This window comes from Xenopus tropicalis, chromosome 3 (genome assembly GCF_000004195.4).
Source record: "Xenopus tropicalis strain Nigerian chromosome 3, UCB_Xtro_10.0, whole genome shotgun sequence".
Lineage (NCBI taxonomy): Eukaryota > Metazoa > Chordata > Amphibia > Anura > Pipidae > Xenopus > Xenopus tropicalis.
The window spans coordinates 60,327,737-60,349,905 of NC_030679.2; the positions used below are offsets into that span (position 1 = coordinate 60,327,737).

The following is a 22,169-nucleotide window of genomic DNA, read 5'->3' on the forward strand; positions in this document are numbered from 1 at the left end:
GTATGGGACTAAAGCTTTAATGGTATATATAGAGGCTTGTGAATTCCACCAGAATACCAATTTTATGATCAGCAGCAGTTCTCGGGGATATGTTTTGGGAAGAATATCATGAATTAGCCATCCACATCTGATATCACCATCTCATGACATACAAGCAGCATACAAGTGAGTTATTGTTTTATTAAGAGCTACCCTTCTGGAGTATAAAAACTAATATATGTATATATATTTATATATATATACACTGTGTGGGTATACCTTAAGTCAGCTTTTCTGTTTTTAAAACCCTGCCTGTGGCTCTGTGAGCGCCTAATCTAAACAGTTGTCATTGAACTTGTACCAATATAAAACAACTACCGTAAAACAAGTAACTGCCTAGAGCAGTGATGCACTTATAAGAAAATCAAACTATATAAACATAATTGACTATGTAATATACAAAACAACAAGAGAACATTTATTTTCACTAAATTCAGGAGATATCATTGCTAAATAACACTCCTATTCTGTTATGACAACTATATATAATATGTAGTCCATATTTCATAAAAACTGGAAATTATATTTTATGCAAATATTTATTTCAATTATTTTTTAAAAAGTTACTGCAAAATTTATTGTTACTTATATAACTGTTCCTATTTTCCGTCTTGCATAAAAATAAAAAAACAACCAAACTAACAAAAAATAGCAATGCAGTTCTATGAAGAATGATAGATCTAGGAGGTTATATAATAAAAGGCACTAAGTTTGCCCAGGAGCAGTAACCCATAGCAATAAACCAGCAGGCTCTGCCTTCCTGTTTGTGCCATACTCTGCCTGCTTAAGCTGCCTTTGTGTACCATATTCTGCATTGCCTATGCTGCTTGTGTGTGCCATACTCTGCATGTCCTATGCTGCCTGTGCATGCCATACTCTGCCTGCCCTATGCTGCCTGTGTGTGCCATACTCTGCCCTGGACTATGCTGCCTGTGTGTGCCATACTCTGCCTGCACTATGCTGCCTGTGTGTGCCATACTCTGCCTGCACTATGCTGCCTGTGTGTGCCATACGCTGCCTGCACTATGCTACCCTACCCTATGCTGCCTGTGTGTGTGCTCTGCTTTGCCTGCCCTATGCTGTCTGTGTGCCTGCCCTGTTCTACCCTACCTGTGTGTGCCATACGCTGCCAGCCCTATGCTGCCTGTGTGTGCCATACGCTGCCTGTTATACGCTGCCTGCCCTATGTTGCCTGTGTGTGCCATATGCTGTCTGCCTTATACTACCAGTGGGAAGTGAACCTGATGGGATTGTCTTGGATGCTGTTAGCAATTGGAAATAGTTGCTTGGGGGTCACTAAGGTGTGTAATTATATGCTGGGTGTTGCTGTGTTACCCACAGGGGAGAAGGAGCCATATGGTATTAAGGATATGTCTTAATATGCAATAATACATTTCTTTCACATATAAGTCGGTGATATCCCTGCAGCGTGCTACCACCTGCGGGTATAAAAAGCCCATGTGATAACATGGGTGTGGTTTGAGTTGGTACCACAGAGGTTGGACAGAATTGCCCAAACTAAACAGACTGAAAAATCAATTAAATGAAAGTAGTGCAATAATCCATAACAATATTTTACATTCTTCACCTCATGGTTGCACTTATTCCCAACTCATGGAAAATGCTAACTCTGTATTAGTATAAGACTCACTGTCAAATATTTATGAAGGAATACAATTAAAATATTAGTGTACAAAGGCTACATTTGCTTGAAATTATTTTGAGATAAATTATTGGGGATTGTGTTGCTTTTTCCAAAATCAGGGTCTGTTGGTGATGAATTTCACAAGAATAGATTTCCTGGCCTCAAACTCTCTTCTGGTTGCCTTGAGTCCCACTATTAACTTTTAAAGGAGAAGGAAAGGCTTATAAAGAGTTAATCTCAAGCTGCAGGCATACCTTCAGTTGTCTCAATAGTGCCCTTAAGTCTCCCCATATTTCTCCCGTTCAGATGATCAGAAGCCAAACAGGAAGAAAAAACGCTGAGCTGTGTAAAGAAAATTCCCATAATGCATCACTTCTGCATAGACACCCAGACCAAGTGAACATGCTCAGTTAGTTAGACTGAGTCAGCTTCCTGCTGATTGGCTCAGATCCACATTCCTAAGGGGGCAGTAAGTTCTTACCATTCTTGAGGGAGGGGGGAGCAGGAGAGAGCAGAAAGCAGAAAGCTGCGTGTCTGTGGCAGAGGAAAACAGACACAACAAATCTTTTTACAGAGAAGTCAGTGCAGCGTTTCTGTGAGTGCTTATGGCTGTATTTACATAGACCTTTCTGATAAAGCTTACTTAAATAAAATAAAAATTGATATCCAAGGTTTCACAAATATGAATTTATATAATGTATTGTTGGTGTAAATATTGGTGTGATATGCATGTTTTTGTGAAAAGATTTGGGAAAAGATGCAAATGCACAATGTATCTGTTTAGCAATGTGTACATATGTAATATACAATATGTGCAGGTTTGGACTGTTACACAGGTTAAAATAGTGCTCTGCCATTTCTCACTCTTATCAGCCCATGCTGTGATCAACTGTTAGTTGTTTTCAGCTACTGATGACTCCCCTACTGGGCTTGTTCCTCTGATTCACACTGGGTGATCTGCACTGTATGGATTATACACACTGTACTGCTAACTCTGCTCCCACTCTTAATATTAAAAGATTTGAAGCAAACCAAAACTATTTGGCTTTAGAAATACTACCTATATGATGTGATATACAAATTACTATTATGTTCTACACATTAGAAATTATCATCAAATACGAAGTAAGAGGTGACACTGTATAAAATGCTTATATACTGGACTTTATCAGAGAACAGGGTCTTTTCTTTGAATACCTATTTTATGGAGGCCAAACATACTTTACTCTGTCTCTGACTCTAAATCTGTGTAAAATAAATGGAGAAGTTCACTGTCTGAACACCAGATTTTACGCTGTTTTAATTGTGGCGAAGCCTAGTGATGTGTGTCAAATTTTTAATTTTACACAGCATAATAAATCTGCCCTTCATGTTTCCTGTAACTATTTTCTAAGGCAATATCACACAGCATACACTGCTGGCAATCAGGCACACCAGGGGTCTGAGAGAACTGGCAACTTTGTACTGTTGGGTTCCAATAGTATCACTATGGAGAGTCCCTCTATGAAATAAAACAATAACACACAGATCTAATAACAATGACAAACTTTAGGGTAAAGACACACAGAGCTACTAGTAACATCTACTTGTAACCGCTACAAAAATAAATGATGCTGATAATTTACTAATAATCGTCTCTGTGCGTTTTAGCAGAGGCAGCTGTCAGTATTGACAGGGTATTTTTTTAAAGTTTAGTAGCCATTAAAAGTAGCTGCTACTAAGTAGCTCTGTGTGTCTTCACCCTTAAATATTTTTTACAAATATAAATATATTTATAGGGTCTATCTAGTTTACTAGAAAATAGACAGTGTCTGACCTAATAGTAGCACAGTCTCTTAATCTCATACCCCCCACAAATTACCATGTACAAGATATTTAAAGGCACAGCTTGTGGCACAGAGTCTCTTCCCAAGAGATCTATTCACCAGGCTGTTGTTGACTTATTGGAGGTCTCAGGTTGCTCTGCAGCAACGGCAGTATCATCAATGGTCACCTTCTGGCTGTCTTGCAGTGGAAAGGGGACTCTGAATGCCAGTTAGGGTAAGATTAGTGGATAATGGATCATGTAAAAGGCACATGTTACACAGTAATTCAGAAAATAGTGACTGGCAATATATACAGTTATTAGTCACTGTGTTGCTCAAAGTTGTTGTTGTTCAGAAATCTGTGTGTGTGTGTGCAAGTGAAATCTTTATCTTGCTTGCAAACAAATGTGTTTTTTCTTTGTGAGCCCATAATATATATTAATACACTGAATTGTAATAATTTGTTTCAGTCATTTTTTTAACAAAATATTTTCCATGCTTTGATCAGCAACAAAGTTACAGAGCTTTATATGTTTTGAATAATTTATTTTATATTACAATGATTTCATTATGTATACATTTCCATTGCAAAATGGAATAAGATTATGTGCAACTTTCTGTAGAATTTGCAAAATAATGAGGCAACATGTGGAGCCACTAATATTCTATGGTAATCTACTGACACAATTGACTTACCTTTTCTCTATCTTACACAACAATCCATGAATCTGGCTTTATATTTAGTCTGGTCTTGGAAAACATATACAATAAACTCACTGGCTCCTTATTCTTCATCAGATCTGTCCAGAGCACACAAGAGGATTCCCTGTAAAACATTAAACAGCACCTACAACAGAAAAGGGCTTAATGCCTTTTAGCAAATGTAAAAACAAGGTGAAAAATAAACGTTTAAAAAACTAGAAGACATATAAAACAGAAAAATGCATTTTCAAACAAAATGGTCCAATTCACCCCAGGAAACAATACATTTCTGAAAGTTACACATTCTGGCAAACGAAAAATGGCCTACTAAGTACTTTGATGCCCAATGTATATAGGTTTACCAAGGTATATAGCATGTACAGGAAACCAAATAACCAAGAAAAATACAGAAAATAACAAAAAAGGTGAGTTTTTTCACCTATGAGCAATATAATACACCCAAAAAAGAAATAATAAAAGTGAAAAAGGAAGGAAAAAGGAAAACATTATTAATGTGTACAAAGTGAATGTGTGTATAGTAGTGCAAACCTTTTGCAGAAAGGAAGGCAAACCACAAAGTCAGCAGCTCTGGTGGGTTACTTGGAGGCAGTAGGGTGGCCTCCCATTGCGGACTGTGCAGCAGGCAGTAAAGGGGCACATGTGGAAGGGACATGGCTAGGTGGTTGAACAGCAGGTGTATCATCAAATTATGCCTACTGTTGCCATTGGCTCCCAGAAGTGATTATTTAGACCTCTTGTGTTTGTTGCCTAGTGGTTCAGATAAGGAAGGATGCAGATCACCAGCTTTAAAAGCTGGTGATCTGCATTCAAATCCGGAAGTGCCATACATTGTAGGATTTACGATCCACAAAAGGTAGAGCATTTCCTACCTAGATAAGATGGTAAATCTTACATTGTACAGCAGGTAAGAGGTTAAACATAGTAGGGTTAACTTACAAGTGTGAGTGCAGTAGGGTTTCCACCTTCTGACTGTGGGAAACCTGGGCGGGCGGTGAGATGGTGACATCATGGGGCCGAGGTGGATGACGACTTAGGCGTGGTCAATGATGAGCAATCAGCACTGTCAATCTAAGATAGCCCTGCCTAATTTCAGTCATTTGGTAAACTGGGCAGGAAGATGCAACCCTAGAGTGCGGTGTACACTGTGCAATTCTGGATGCAATGTGTTAAGTTGCAATAATGCAAAAACCATCTGCAGGTGAAATGACCTTGCTGCAAAATGGCTGCAGTGGCACACAAACCTATTTGCATTGTTACTTATGCAGTGGCATAGGATAAGGAAAGAACCCACTGTGCAGACAGGGATTTATCCTTAGGATTTGTGCTGAACATATTTTTGGTCTGTTGTTTTTATCACAAACATTCTATGCTTTTTGGGTTTTTTTCTTGAGCTAAACACGGCAAACAAGGCAACTGAAGCCACTACTTTGGTCCTTGCAGGGTAAATAAGTAGACACTGGTCTACTTATTTACCTTGCAAGGACCAAAGTAGTAGCTTCAGTACAATCCCCCTCCCTTTACCCTAATTTACTACTGTTTCGTTAGCCCCCTGCAACTCCTACTATCTTGTTGTTGTTTTGTCTGTATGTTTAAAAGGGGGGTTTATTTCCCCTTTAAAGGGGAGGTACACCTTATTCCCAACATGTTCAGTATATCATAAGTCTCTATTACCAGAGTATTTTGACAACTGCTCCGTTTGCTGTATATTTTCTTTGTAAGCAATGAATTAGATGAGTGCAGGACTGTACCCTTCCCATTGAGTTGTGGGGGTCCTCCTTTATTGGGATAGTGCAGAATCCAGCGTTGTATAGGCATTTACATTTTTACATTATTTAAACCTGTTTTATCAGCAATAACTAGGCAGCAGTAGTTCATAAAAATAGTAAAGATAGTAAAAATAATAAATGTACTAATGAGTCAGACTTTTAATTGAGGGTCAGTAGAGTTTCTTTGAAAGTAAGGTAAGCATTTATACAAGTTGCGTAAATTGTGTAAGCGCAGGAGCCCAATGATGTTGCTGTGGGGCCCATTAACCAATCATTCCCCTACTGGAAAGTTCATATAGGAGATGCTCATATAATTCTGTAAATAGCTCCCAATATAAACGGCTGATGTTACTCTCTAATAAGCAGTTCATATAAATAGTTAAAATTAATAATTATGTGCTTATAAGTCAGTTTTTTGGGGGAAAGTGGAATTTACATTGAGTTTTTTAATTCATTGGTGATCAGTGGAGTTAGCCCCTGAAAGCTTCTCTGCATTGTCTTTTGTTTGATACACAAGTTATGTAAGTTTCTAGGCAGTATTTGTGTAAGTTACACAAATTGTGTAAGTTTTAACATAACTTTATACATAACTTATGCAGTCTGTGTAACTTTTACAATGTGGCTGGGCATCCATTCTGAAGAAGATTTTCCATTCCACTCTGACATAACTGTATCCCATGACAAGGGGACTCCTCAATTGACCCTTCGCCTTGAGGCACCCCACTGAACCCCCTTGTTGCATACCTTAATGAAACACCAGAAGACAGATGAGGAGAAAATAGCCACAGCATTTCTTCACATTTTATCAAATAAATAGGACCTTGCAAGCTTAACCCAAGGCAATATTCTAAAGTCATAATTCCATAAGAGGTCGTTACTATGCTCTGCCATTCCTCGCTGAAGACTTGAACGAGTATTAGACTGCCTCTACCTACAGAGAGGATGGCCCCAAACTCTGCTACCAGCAGGAGCTGCATTACCAACCCTGCTGCTGGTCCTGGATCTGCAGTGTCTCGATAATAGGAAATCCAAGCAGGCTGTCACCTAGCACAAGCAGTAGTAGCGTCTGTATCTATCAATCAACTGTGCAGCCACAGGAGAGAACCTCCTTTCTCCCTCTGCTAAAATTACCTGTGCAGTACTCTGGCAAGGTCCTACTGCTGCTGTGACAAATAAAACTTAAAATATATTATCATATACCCACTGTTTTGATCCAGAGGAAGGCAAAAAAAAACAACCTGAAGCTAGTGCCAATTATGCCTCAAGAGGGAAAAAAATTCCTTCTTGACCCCCTTGGCGATCTGAAACATTCCCTGGATCAAGCAATCGTAGTTAACATGAAGTAAATACAATGCTGACTCTCAAGTTTATATTGTATAAGGATACAGAAAGCACAATATAACAATGCATTCAGGAAAACATCCACATTCAGTTATTAATAGATAATATGAAAACAAAAAAGTGAAACTTCTGACATTTTGCAAAATATGCAGAAAGGGGGAGGGTGGGTGGGATGTTTCTACCTCCTCAGAAGATACCTCCTTCTGACATCAAATCCCTCTCTTTCTCCGCCCCCCAGGCCAGCTTTCTCTTGCCTTAACTCTTTCCTTCTCACCTAATCACAGTCAGGCCTGGATTTGTGGCCAGGCCACAAAGGCCAGGGCCTAGAGTGGCGGGCCCTGCCACACCGTAAAATTTTTCCCACATGTGGAGCAATGGGGAGAGGACGCACAGAAACTTTAGCGCGTCCTCTCCCCAATGCTCCGTATGAGTTGTGCAGGGGGGTAAGGATGTGCACATGCGTGGTCGAGGTGGGCGGGTAGCCGGCAATAGGGGGTGGCCTCAGGGTGCCCCAATCAGAAATCTGGCCCTGAGCACAGTTGCACCTGATTCTGCCAATCTCTAAACATAAACCAGTGTAATCTGGCTGCTGGTTATTCCGATCCCTCATCATGCAGCCCCTGCACTTATAGCTCCAGGGCTTTCCTTTCCCCTAATGGTGGTCCTGTAATCAACGCATATACCCTGGTCCATGTATCAGCCAATCTTTCTTCTTTCTGTGGCCTCCCAGACCAAAAACACTACAGAAATGCATGTGTAAAACCCATTTTTTAAAATACAGTAAGTATTATGACATAGGGCTTCTGTTATGTTTTCAATAGTCAGCAACTGTTAATTTAGTGCACACCATCTATTAGAATCTTGTTTACTATTGCAGGCCTTGGTTAAAACCAGACATAGAGCTGCAGACCATGGTAGTGACATGAATAAATAGTCAGTCCTTTCTTCCTTCTGTTGCTATTCAGGTTTGCTGCCCCATTGACCAGGGGAACCCTGAAGCTACCACCATCTCTGGACCAGGTGGTAGCTTCAGGGTCCTGCCAGCGCCCTAGATCAATCAGCGCAGTTCATTTGCTCCGAAAGAAAGGACACACTCATTCTTGCAAGCCATACACCACAAATTGATGTCAGTAAACACTGGAAATGACTGCAGGCAGACTTGAAATATATTTGGCACAATTGCTCCCAATTTGCAACTACATGTGCAATTGTGTCCATTTTCCAAATCAGGTGCATTTGTGTTAAGCAAACACAATTACATAAGAAAAATTCATCTGTTTGCATCCACAATGATGCCAGAATTCTGGGGTTAAAGGTGCATTGTAAGAAAAAAACAAGCCAATTGCACTCGATATTGCACTTTGCTTACTCCACTTGCGGAAGTAAATGAGCCCTACAAAGTGAATGCTATTTCTTTGTTAATACATATTTTTTGATCAGCACTAATTTAACACCAGGAATCCATTGCTCTCCTTTGTTATTTATTCAGCTACAATTTCAGCAATATATTCTGGAACATTATTAGTATTTGTTTTAATCAGAAAAAGTCTTTACGCAGCAAAGTTGCATCCATATATATAGCACATCGTTTTTCTGAAGATCTGACATAGATATAGTTCTGTGCTTCCATGCAGAATCTTGCTATCCTTAGAGACCAAGACATAATCTATTTCATAGTGAGTTGAGAGATGTACTTGTGTGTGCCTGACCTGTCCTTCTGCTTTTTAGCAACACAACTTGATGACCACAGCAAATACTGACTAAGATATACGTAATAGAAAAGTGTGCAGTAATAAAATTTGCTGCTGACTTCTAGCTTTCTTTATAAAGTTTGGTATTTGAAAAATAATTCATGGCAAAGCTGCATTTGGATTTTTTTTCAGTTGTACTTAACATTTTAAATAGCACATAGTAGTCACCTGAATTTTATTTAGATGTATGTAAACAAAAAGCAATTTGTTGTTAAATTATATTTGTTTATAGTTTAAAATGTTGATGTTTGCAATCTATATTTTAAATTTTCTTTAATGGCCTATAATAATGTTACAAATTTGGGTACTAAGGGATATAGTCAACAATGGGAGATATGTGGATAAGGCTGCATTCAGTATATACAGGTATTTCAGTCCCTGGGGATATAATTTTGTACCATACTAAAGTGTAATTTGTACTATAGGGGTTCACCTATAGGGGTTCACCTTTCTGCCTTGCTGCCCCTTACATTTCGAATGCCCTCCCCGATTTCCTCCGGAGAGAATCCTCTCTCAGTCTTTTTAAATCTAAACTTAAAGACTACCTTTTGGAGCACTCACCCAGCACCTGATCTGGGAACTAGCACTTATATTGTAGTGTCACCCACTGTGACCTACAGCACTTACATTTGCCCATTTGTGTCTGTTAGTTACCCCTCCCATATAGATTGTAAGCTCTACAGGGCAGGGACCTCGTTCATCTTGTTTCTGACTCTTATTGCAACTGTACCTTGGATTTATTTGTATTTATTGTTGTACTTTGTATTTATCCATTATTTACCTGTTTGTATTAATGTATTCTACTGTACAGCGCTGCGTACATAAGTAGCGCTTTATAAATAAAGATATACATACATACATACAGGTACATACATTTAAAGGGAAACTCTGGATTCTAAACCAAATTTTGTTAAAGACCCCCAGAGTAAGTACAGGGGAGATATATACAGGCAATGTATGACAGATACTAGCAGCAGCTACTTTTCAATTCTCATTATTGTCTATGGCAGGGCATTTTCTGGCATTTAGTAGCCATGACACGTAGCTGCTACTAAGTAGCTCTGTGTGTCTTCACCTTTAAAAATATACTGACACCAAAAATTGAATCTCTTTTACTATCTATCATAACATTGTCTCAGCATGCTATTTATAAGTTTGCCTTAAAGGTATTTGCCCAATGCTTTTACATTACCTATCTGATCCCCCATGGATCTCTGAGGGGGCTTCCATATTTGTGCAGCAGTAGGCCATTAGCATTAGAAGCTATAACTGACAGGCTGAGAAGGGACACTCAGGTTGGTGAAACTGTTAGGTTTAGGAACTTCAAGTAACAATTACTTACAAAAGCAGCCCTATGAGTGAAAAATGATCAACACGACCTATAGGTAACTTTGATGTGTTCCTTGTTTTGATGGCTCCTAATCCCGTCATTGTAATCCAATTGTTTGGCTCTAAGGCTAGTACTGGCCACCTTAGGTGGGCATATTGGTGGAAAGATTCTCTTATTTGGCGACTTTTCCAAATGAAAGAATCTTACCATGTATAGCCAGCTCAAGATGCTACAAAGTACAAACTTTGAGGAGTTTTTATAACACTGCAGTTATATTAAAGTAGAAAGACATATTAACCCATATTTAATTTCCCAGAATGTGTCCTTTTCCTTTAAGTATGATTATTCTGCAGTACTGTGGAATGATGCTTTAAATTCTTTGCAATGTTCAGATGGTGGTTTGTGATCTATACAAATTAAGAATCTTCAGAAAATTCTAAAGATTATGTATTGGTACAATCAAAGACATGGGCCTTCCTGAATCAGTTGTTTGTTCTGGCACAGGGTCGGACTGGGCCACCGGGAAAAATCATGGTGGGCACAGTCCGACCTTTGCCGGCGCTCCCCCTACTGACTGTTCCTCCCCTGACGCGTTCAATTTATACGCGCTCAGGGAGGATGTCGGGTGCGGGCCCTGCGGGGGGGGTTAGGGGGGCCCCTGGGGGGGGGTAGGGGACATGGCTGGCTGGGGCTCCTGCAGGGCCCCTGGGGCGGGAGCTCCGGTGGGCCCTGCACCCCCCAGTCCGACCCTGTTCTGGCATATAAAATGTCTGTTTCTCTGCATTATGGTAGGTATTTTAAAAACATTTATTTAGGTATTTAGAGCCATATATTTAATACAGTAGATTTAGGGCTTAACTACACGTGAGATTTCAATCAGATTTTGTGGGTCAATCAGATTTTGTGAGTCTGATCTTTATCTTGTCACGAAACAGCATGAAATGTTTGCAGTATCCTACAAAATCTGGTCCCACCTGGTGTAATGTAAGTCAGATCAGATACAGTTGGATGGCGAGATTTGTTCATGCATCTACATCCGACAGTCAGTGTATTTCAATGAGTAAAAAAAGTCTTTCAGACTCCATCAGATTTCACCTTGTCGGATGCATTCGCAGCATGCAGCATTTCCTTCCGACAGGTGTGTTTTGTCAAATGCCAGAGCTTTCATGTAATTTACACATTTGATTTTTCTATCAATCCCATTATTTTTTAACCCATGCAACAACATTTGACTTGAGAGATGCAATTTGTTGATCTGACACCATCCTACACAATCTCCCTAAACTGCTAAATGACAGGATATTTGCAGCAGATTTTTTTCCAGTTTAATGCAGCTATAACCGACTTAAACTAAACAATCAAATTAAATTTTTCAAGATCAAGATGGCTACTTATGGAATGCATGTCTACAAAATACAGTAGCAAGGCTTATTCAAGAGTTAGTCCTTGCGGTATAAGTGGATAGATTCATTGCTAAGATACCAGTAAACAGATACAGTAGCTGTTGTAATATAATAGGCTTAAGCCTTAGGAACAGTAGATAAATATGGATTTCCATGCCCTAAGATGCTTAGTGACCTAGGGGACTGCTGTCAAATTTCAAAGTATAATTAATAAGAAAAAGCCTTATTATTTCATATATCTAGTGGAAGTGTCTCTGTTTGATTTCAGCAGGAGGTGATGATGGACAAGCCTTATCTGCAGGTGGCATTCACAGAAGTGAGTCAGGGATGGAATGCAATGGAAAAAAATGAAATGTCTCTCTAATGTACAGATGGAAAAGGCTTTATTCTAACTTGCAGTTTGTCACAGCAAATGCCTCTGAATGCTGCGTCTTAGAACAGTGTAACAATTCAGAGTAGACTTTTCTTCTCTCCAAAAAGATGAATTTCTCTAATGAATTGTTAAACATAGCATGTTAATGATGATGTATGTGCCATAGATAGATACTTATATTGCTATGCTTACCCAATGGCACACATGACGTTCCTCTATTTTTCCCAAGACAACAAAACAACGTCCTTAATGTTTCAGATGATGTTCAACTAAGGACTTTAACAACAATACCAGAGGATCTTTTTATTGTTTAGAACCTGAACTGGTCTCCTTATCTTCTCTAGATATACTAGCAACCCTTACCTTAACTCTCAGTTTATATTGACAACAATGACATTACTCATTGTCATGGCACAATGCTCATTGTTTGGCACATAATTTAGGTTTTCTGACTCACACATATGCCGAGGCTGTATACTTTATCCTTGATTACATTTCTGTAATCCAATAATGCAATACTGCAATGTAATGCCAATGTTCTGCAAATCACACTACTAATAATGTGCTTCCTGACTTTACTCTAGATTCCAGTTTTACTCTGGATTCCAGTTTCCCCAAAGTTTTTTTAAAAAAAGCTAGAGCTTACCATATTTTCAGGGTTAGATTTATGTATGGTACACCCCCACCCTCATTGTATCTATACTCTATTGTCCTGGTCCCTTGTTCCTGCAGTTCTGCACTGGGAATTTGGGCAGAGGATTTTGACAGCTCTTTGAATCGTGTGCCCAGTTCCCTGTGCTGTGCTTTGAGGCCTTTCCAAAAGTCCAAAATTCCAATACTTTCTAGTTGCCCTATAACTACTGCATTTCTCTTAAAGGGGTTGTTCACCTCTAAATGAACCTTTAGCATGATATAGACAGCAATATTCTAAAACACTTTACAATTTTTTATTTTTTTGTGGTTTTTCAGTTATTTAACTTTTTGTTCTGCAGCTGTCCAGTTGGACAAGAGATTGAAATATAAATAGCAGAGGGACTGAAAATAAAGATGAAGAATAAAAGGTAACAATAATAATAAACTGGTAACCTCACACAGCAATAGTTATAGTGGCTGCTGGGGTCAGTGACCTCCATTTAAAAGCTAAAAAGATGAAGAAAGGCAAATAATTAAAAAATAATTTAAAAAAAGTTGCAAATTTGCTAGGAATAGGACATCCTGATACATACTAAAAATTTAACTTAAAGGTGACCCGCCCGTTTAACATTAGTAACATTATCCTTGTAAATCCACCCTTCACATGTGCTTCACGAACATTAAGGTGAAGATGAAATAAGCTATGTTAAAATGTTAGATTGTTTTGCTTATATTTTGCACCTTTATTACTTTATTTGAGGAACTATTTGGGCCAAATATAAGTTTTGTGCTACATTTTTTGCACAAATTCTATTTATAACATTTTCTCCATATATATGTATTATGTATTAGTATATGTATAATTTGTCACCATATTGTAACAAGGGTCTAGTTTAGCACTACAGTTCTTGTAACATTCTTGCAGTTGCTTATATACCAGTGTTATTAATTTAACATTTTCCATTTTTATCAATTAATTTTTAAAACTACCCTGCCATCATCTCTTGAACGCTACAAAGACTGAAGATATGTTTACACTGCTGTGTCTGTTTGCCAGGTTGATTTTGTTGTCTCTCTCTTGTCATTCTAGAATTAAGATACAAACAGCATGATACAGATCACAGGTTTTATCACAAAATCAGATTATAAAATACAACATTGCTTAAGGGGACTGCGAGGCTGAATTACTAGCACGTACAGAATGTACTGCTGTTTGGAATCCTTTGCAGCTTGATTCCAATGGGGATGGTGAATAGAAAAAAACAGCAGCAGTAATGTTTTTGTTATAGACTGTTTACTACATTTCAGAATGTCAGAAATGTGTTTGGTTTTGTTACAAACTGAAAACATTCATACATTCAATTCAAACTATGAAGAGAAATCATTATTATATATATGAAGAGATTGTAAGCTCTTTTGGGCAGGGCCCTCTTGTATCGGTTACTGATTGCTTTATATGTTACTCTGTATGTCCAATGTATGAAACCCACATATTGTACAGCGCTGCGGAATATGTTGGCGCTTCATAAATAAATGTTAATGTAATGTAATGTAATTATACAGTAACCTAGGCTAATTTGCCAAAAGGGGGTATAACCCTTTTTACCTATGGTCTCTTTTATACAGTTGGTGACATCACTATGTTGGTTTACGTGCACCTCTGAGCTCGTAGGAAAGTTGTGGGAAGATGTCCTTTACTTGATTTATAGCAAACAAAAAAGTTCACAGCTGCACTCACCTTAAGTGATTTTCTGTGGTGCAAAGTCTCCTAGGTGTATGGCAGTGCCCCAACAATGTATAGAACAAATCAGAAATAGAGACTGAACTCAAGCAAAATTTCAGCTGGGGAGCTTACCCCATTTATTATGACAATGTACCACAAAAAAATCTATGTTTTGGGGGTGGGGGGCACTCCCTCCCGCCATCAGGATAACCATATAGTAAAAATGCAAAGCTTAAAACAGTAATGAAAACCCATCCCTAATCAGTAGGTGAGTGATTGACAGGATCCTGTCAGTGCGGTTTCTATTTCTGCTTTGTTCTTTACTTGATTTAGACCAGGGATCCCCAACCTTTTTTTTTACCTGTGAGCAACATTTCAATGAAAAAAGGGTGGGGAGCAACACAAGCACAAAATCTTTCAAAGAAGGTGACCAATAAGGACTTAGATTGGTCAATTAGTAGCCCAATGTGGACTGGCAGACTACTAGAGGTACTGTTTAGCAGTACAGATGGCCTTTATGCCTCCGAAACATGCCTCCAAATAAGAAATTCAAAAATGGGCACCAACTTTGAGGCCACTGGAAGCAACATCAAAGGGGTTGGGGAGCAACATGTTGCTCAGGAGCCACTGGTTGGGGATCACTGATTTAGACTGTGTAAGTGTTCAACTGCAGGTAGAGCCTGCTAGCTAGCATTAGTAAGCGATAAATAGACATTACCCATGTAGCTGAACTATAGTTTTGAAGTAAAATGATTAGCTTTATTAGAACAAGGAATCAAAGTTAAAAAATAAATCAGTGCACACTTTACAGTACATTCCAGCTTGCTCTAGTCACTAGGGCCCTTTCCTCTGCACAGATTACCCATGAGTGTTAAAGAGGACATTTTAATCACATTACCAAGTCCTTCACAAGCTCAGTCTCCTAGATCAATTTTAAGAACAGGATACATTCTAAATAGTAAATTCTTACTCAAATACTCAAAACAATAAGATAGATATTAATATACTGTAAGTACTGAGGGCTAATTCAACAATGCTAGACCTGGTGCGCACTAGAACAAATGGAGACATTTGGTATTCACCATAGCGCCAATATCTTATAAAATTACACCAGGATTGTTTTTAAAGAATGCCTTAAAATGTTGCATGCTTGCTGAAATTTTTGCAGGCTCGGTATAAAGTGTTTTCTGTGGTTTAGAAGGTTGATCAGTGCCCCATGTTTCTCCAGACCATGAATTGATCAAGATATTTCTAAAGTAGTTGGTAAAATTCAACAGAAAATAGCATACAGTGCATTTGATAGTTTCAAATTCATTGTGAACCAAGTTGTAAATCAAAGCTGTCCAGAGTAGCTGTTAGGCATGATATGGTATGTTGTAAAAGAACAGGAAAGAATATGGGGGTTAGGTAAAGTGCATTCCCTAAGCTTGCACTAAATCATAATTATGTGCTACATTTATAAAATGGATGAGTCTGTGGGAAAAAAGCAGTTTTCTTCCAGTAAAGGCTTCAATTCACATTGCATGTTCTGTGACTAGCAGACCACAATACTGCACAAGGTACTGTAGGGAATTTGGTTTGGATGACAGCTGACTACTGCAACATTGTTTCAATGGTACTTACAGCCAGAACCAGCAGTGCAGCAAATATTAAAGGACAGACAAATGGTGCAATTACATTTACAAATAACTTTTAAATAATTAAAAATGTTTAACTAATGTATATTAGAAAATTGCTTAGATATAAATTTGGCAAAAGGTTGCAACCCATATAAGCCATTGTTGAAAATAAATGCATCACAGACATTCGAATCAATTTATGTAATCAGGTAGCGAGATCAGAATCTAATATCAGGATTTGGAATTAGTAACAGGTAATATGATCAGTGTCAACCAGTGTTTGAATTTATGATGACCTAATATGGACACATATGAACTATCTCTATCTATCTATAATCTAATTTAATCATGTATGTGTGTCCATTAAACATATCATGCAATGACATTGAGGGTTACTAGTGATATAATATTTATACCTGTGTAATAGTGAAGGATCAGCAGAGGGATGATTCTGAGGTGAATATCTCACATTTTTTGTTAACTATGTATATGGCAAAGATTGTTACAGTTGCAAATGTTGTATAAAAGTGAACAACCCCTTTAAGTCTTCTATTGGATTCATTTAATGTTTACATAATTTTAAGAATTGTTTTACCATCAGTATGGATTCATGCAGCTTAGTAAGGATCTATTTATTATTATTCCAGAGAAAAAGGATATTATTTTTAAAAAGTAAAATTATTTGTTAATAATAAACTTTATGGGAGATGGCCTTCCCGTAATTTGATGGTTTCTGGATAATGGGTTTCCGGCTGAGGTATAATGCTTGTTGATTTCCTTGGTGTGTGTGGGTTAACTTTATCATGTACTTTATCAAGAACTTTTACTTACAGTATGTTTGGCATGCTGATTGTTGTTGCAGTGATAATCTACAGAGATTAACATTTTCTCTATCTTGTCACAGTGCAACAGGACCACATAACTGGGAGAAAAAGAATGAATATGTACATACCCAAGGACAAGCTGTATCCCTGCTTGCACACTACATGCGACCATTCAGCTTCTTTTAGATTAAGGCCTCCTGCACAGGGGTGACATTCACATAACAAAACGTCCCGTGCATCAGAGGAAAAAAAGACTTGAAAGTGTTCAGGAAATAAATCAATTTATTGTTTCCAGAGTACTTGTTGCAGAGATGAAACGCAGCTCAGCATTAAACAGGATATGATATTGTGCAGTGTTTTTTGTTTTTTTTTCTTTGTTATATTATCCCGTATATAACTATATTAAACTACAGGGTTTTGCTTTATTCCCTATGCCACAGCTGTTTTGCATCCAAGGTAATTGTGTTTTAATGAGAATACTACAAATGTTAATACAAGTAAGCAAAACAAAACATCTACTTTATTCTGGTGTTGTATTAGAAGGTTTATATTTTTCATTTCCAGTGTTGCTGTTGTAAATACTGTTAGAATATAATGAAAGTAAATAATTGACTAAAATGCTAAATTTGTTTTAATTTAAGTCTGTTTTACCCATTAAATTGTAGGCAAGTTTTTCTTTCTTATTTGTATACCAGACCCAATTCTTAATCAGTGTAGACCTTGCTCTGCACCCACGTAAGTCTCCTGCAGCTTTTCTGATTTATTAATTCTCTGTTGGATTCAACTGCCTCATAAACTGTTATGATTATTGAAAAGCAATATATTTTGAAATGTGTTCTTGTGTTTAGCAATTGATATTGTGACTCCATGAGTTATGCGCCCTGCCAAAATGGCAAACAAAATTGTTGAATCATCACATTGCAAATCCAAATTTAATCATGAGAATTATAAGTAGCAGACATTGGGGAATATCCATCAAAGAACAAATGGCAAAATTAAATACAATTCACATATTTTTCCAGCTACTTTGGGGGGGAGGGGGGGAATTCTCTCTTTGTCATTGGTGCAAATAGATTCAAGTAAGGAAAAGGACTGACAATTATTTATACGATAATACATTATCAGGGCAATGTAATAAAAGTCGTAAACAGAAAAAAAATCACAAAATGGAAATAAAAATTTGCATTTTGCAATGTAATATTCTTCGTCAGACTATTATTGCATTGCAGATTTTAATTGTGCACTGCAAACTTTTTAAAACATACATGAAGGTGGCATATTCTTTTGGAGCAAACATAGATTTTTCATTAAGAACTTCTGCACACTGGTGGAAACTGTAAATTTTGCAAATTTTCTTCCACTGTTGGGAAGAAAAGAGGTGTTTAGCAAGTGGTTGTGAAACATTTTCCATGTTTGAAAAAGCTAAATTTAATTTGTGCCAAAGGCACTTTTGTTTGCACAGAGGCAGACATTTTTGCATTGTGAATATTTTTTTCTTTACTGACTTTTATTACATTCCCCCTATGTGGTTTTATCTTCTCACAACTAATGCGGAGCTAATCTGGAGCAACATTTCTATTGATAATTAGAATAATTTTTGTCTAGCGATTCATTCTAAAAGCACTATTAGGTTTGAATTCATTTCCATCATCTGACAGCATCAAAAAAAAAGCAAAGCTCTTCCAATTGTAAAAGGGACATCTTCCAATAACTTCTATATGATCTCAGTTGGGTTTAGCTGGTGTATTTTAGCCTTCGGCATTGTTGCTGTTTTTCCACCACGAATTTGGGGTTTTGGCATTAAAAAAACCTAAACCAAAAATTTTTTAGTAAATGCCTCCTTATATGTGGTGTGGGTTGTGTAAATGTGCAATGTTGTCATCTCAGCATCCTTGCCTTGAGAGGACACTTTGGCGACTTCGGCAAATCGTGGTGCCGCGGGGAGATTAGACGCGCTGCAACAAATCTCTGTTGTCGCTGGCGACTAATCTCCCTGCAATGCCATCCCACCAGCTAGAATGTAAATCGCCGGTGGGACTAATCTTCCCATGTGTCACGGACCTTAGTGATATGTTTCATGATCTGAAGGTATCTTAGCCAATCTATACTGGTTAATATGTTTTCCCATTCCCTTCAGCCTCTATGCCCTTGATTTTTTTTGGATCTGCTGGACATAAGTAATGTGCTTGTTGTAAGAGGAGAGACCAGGCCAGATTATTGATTTAACATTTTATTTATGGACTCTTTCCAAAACATTATGTGATGCATGTGAGGAAAGATGTAATCTTTTTCCCTGGGGATCCAATGTTTCCATGTACCTATTAAATACAGAGTGTACAGGTATTTTTTTTTTATTTTTGCAATGTGCTGCTAAAATAATATAGGTTTAATACTATTTTAAGAGCCTCTTTGACAATAAAAATCCCTTTAGCAATAGAATTAAATTTTTCTACAAACTGTATCAATGTTTATACTTTGTCCCTATTGGGCAAATAAACTGATACTTTTCTGCATTTAGTGCAATTTATGTAGTTCTTTTTGTCATAAGAAAATATCCCTTTAAATTTGAATAACGGTTTGTTTTAGGCCAAGTAGTTTAGAATTAGTAGTAAAGCTGAGAAGTCCTTGAACCAAAGTTTGCAGTGTGATTTTTGAATAAGAGCTAGTCACAATTAGCCTTTTTAAATTTTATGGTCCTTGCTAAGTTGATCATTACAGTGTACAACCCCCTCCCTTCCCCCTACTTCCCAATTAACTACCTCACAAGGGCCTGTTTATCTTAAGAAATAACAATAACCATATAAATAAATATGGTATATAAATAACCAATAAAAGAAAAGGCAATAAGTATGTTCAGTACAAGCCCTTTTATTTCCTCATGTTGAACACAGAGATTATTAACATTGAAAACAAACATCATCTTTAATGTTGCCCATAGCAACCAATCAGATATTTGCTTTTGTTTTTTTATTTTTGGGTGACAAGTCTAATTTATGTTCAAATCTAATTGTTAATTGGCTGCTATGGGCAACATCACTGTTTATGTTTGTCTCCAATGTTAATAAATACACCCCAGAGTGACCACTAAATCAGCCATTTTTTTGGCATTTTCTTAATTGTATTGCACTGTTTTGTAACGCAGGGACCTCTCATAGAATACAGTTCTGAAGTTGGGCTCTCTGGGTACAGTCCTCCTTCCACTAAGTTTATCACACTGGCTGTTTGGGAGGAGACATCCTCGTCCAGAGACAGATTCCGCTTATTTCTCTCCACTTTTTGGCATGTTTAGTGACTCTACCACCAGGAATTATGTTTATCCAGTCTTATATAACTAAAATATGCATATTTGTCAAAATCATTTTTAAAGCCTTATGAGGTTTATTTGCCCCTGCTCTACTAAACATGAAAAAACATATAAACTTGATAATGTATTCTGCTTTAGGCTACAGTATGTATCCACAGGTGCCTGTCAACCTAACATATGAAAATATATCTATGCATATTGTAATAAACTCAGAATATGTTAACTTGTATTCATGAATGCACTAAAACTATTAATTGCATATAGGCATATGGTTTTATGTGGGAGTGGCAGCTGTCTCCATTTCTATAGTAAGAGATGATAATGCATATATTTGTGTGTACATGTGTGCACTGGGGTTCATTTGTAGGGATTGAACTTGATGGACTTTGGTTTTTTTTTTAACCCAACCTACCTATGTAACTATATTACATCTCCTCACTGTCGGTATCTTTCTGTACAAAACTATTTTTCTGTTGCTTAAAGGAACAGTAACACCAAAAAATGAAAGAGCTTTAAAGTAATAAAAATATAATGCACTGTTGCCCTGCACTGGTAAAACTGGTGTGTTTGCTACAGTAACTCTACTATAATTTATATAATAAGCTGCTGTGTAGCCACGGGGGCAGCCATTCAAGCTGGAAAAAAGGAGAAAAGGCACAGGTTACATAGTAGATAAAAGATAAGCTCTGTAGAATACAATAGTGTGTTATCTGCTATGTGCCTGTGCCTTTTCTCCTTTGAATGGCTGCCTCCATGGCTACACAGCAGCTTATTTATATAAATTATAGTAGACTTTCTGAAGTAAACATACAACTTTTACCAGCGCAGGGCAGCAGCACATTATATTTTAGTTACTTTTATACACTTTCATTTTTTGGTGTTACTGTTCCTTTAACAAAGCTTTGTACAAATATGGAAAACTCACTTCCTAGAGAAGACTTCCTACAATGTTAGTAATAAAAAAGACTAAGCGAGACTAGACTTGTTCTGGTACTGATACTTTACCTTCCTTTTCTCCACCAGTCATCCAGCATCTGCCAGTTCAGATCTTTTCTCTCAGCTCCATAGAAGTGGGAATCTGTCTCACATTTTTCTCTAAACTAGACTAGGAAATCTCCTCACAAACAGAAAAGTGCCTTTATTGTATGCACCAATACATTATGTTGAGCAATTTAAAGTTTCTATCGATCCATTTACAAATGTGCTCTCAAATTGTTCTGCTGTTTTGCAAAGCATTTATAAATACATGAAGCACAGAAGGATTTATGACAAGGAAAGGGTTTATAGGGGTAGGGTGAAATACAATTGTGAAGAGAAAGTGGGAAAATGTCACAAAAGTACATTTTCAATCCATATTTATTTGTGTATTCCAAAATGTCAATGGTGCTTATGGAATGGTATACGTCTTTGATTAGTCTCCATGACAACTGTAGCATCAACCAGATGAGATTCTCAAAAAGAGAATGTGATATGCATTAAAGTGAAGACATACTAAGACTGTAAGTGCATATTAGATTAACTTGTTCCTTGATAGATAAGATCACTGGGGAGGTACTTCCAAATAAGTAGTCACCAAGCACTTATGGATGGCATTGCCAGAGAAGATCATGTTTACATATAAAGCAAACCTCAAGGCATGCATGTTTTAATCTCATTGTCATAATTAAATTCAAAACCTATACACCTCATTTATTTCTTGTTAATTTTAGCTAACCACTGAAAAATTACTCACAGCTAGGGTTTGGTACATATTAATTAATTGCTCTGAAACTAATAACGTAAGACCATAAGGCTCATTTATTATTTTTTATTTTTGCCCCAGGCAAAAGTGCATGAGCCTAAGATATGTAAAAATGCACCCCTTTGTGCCCATACACGGAGCACTTAAAT

General features: G+C 37.4%; 1 long non-coding RNA gene across 10 annotated transcripts in view; it reads left to right on the forward strand.

The window, feature by feature from the left end:
- Positions 1–17,810, forward strand: part of LOC101734767 — a 102,060-nt gene extending 84,250 nt beyond the window's left edge. For 4 of the 10 annotated variants that reach the window (XR_004221982.1, XR_001924198.2, XR_004221981.1 and 1 more), the window contains one exon: positions 17,056–17,810. This is a non-coding gene — a long non-coding RNA (uncharacterized LOC101734767). Of the gene's footprint in view, positions 1–12,071; positions 12,120–13,168; positions 13,238–14,435; positions 14,517–17,055 lie in introns of those variants that run through there. The other 6 variants (XR_004221976.1, XR_004221980.1, XR_004221979.1 and 3 more) reach the window with 6 other exon arrangements.
- The last annotated feature ends 4,359 nt before the right edge of the window (positions 17,811–22,169 follow it).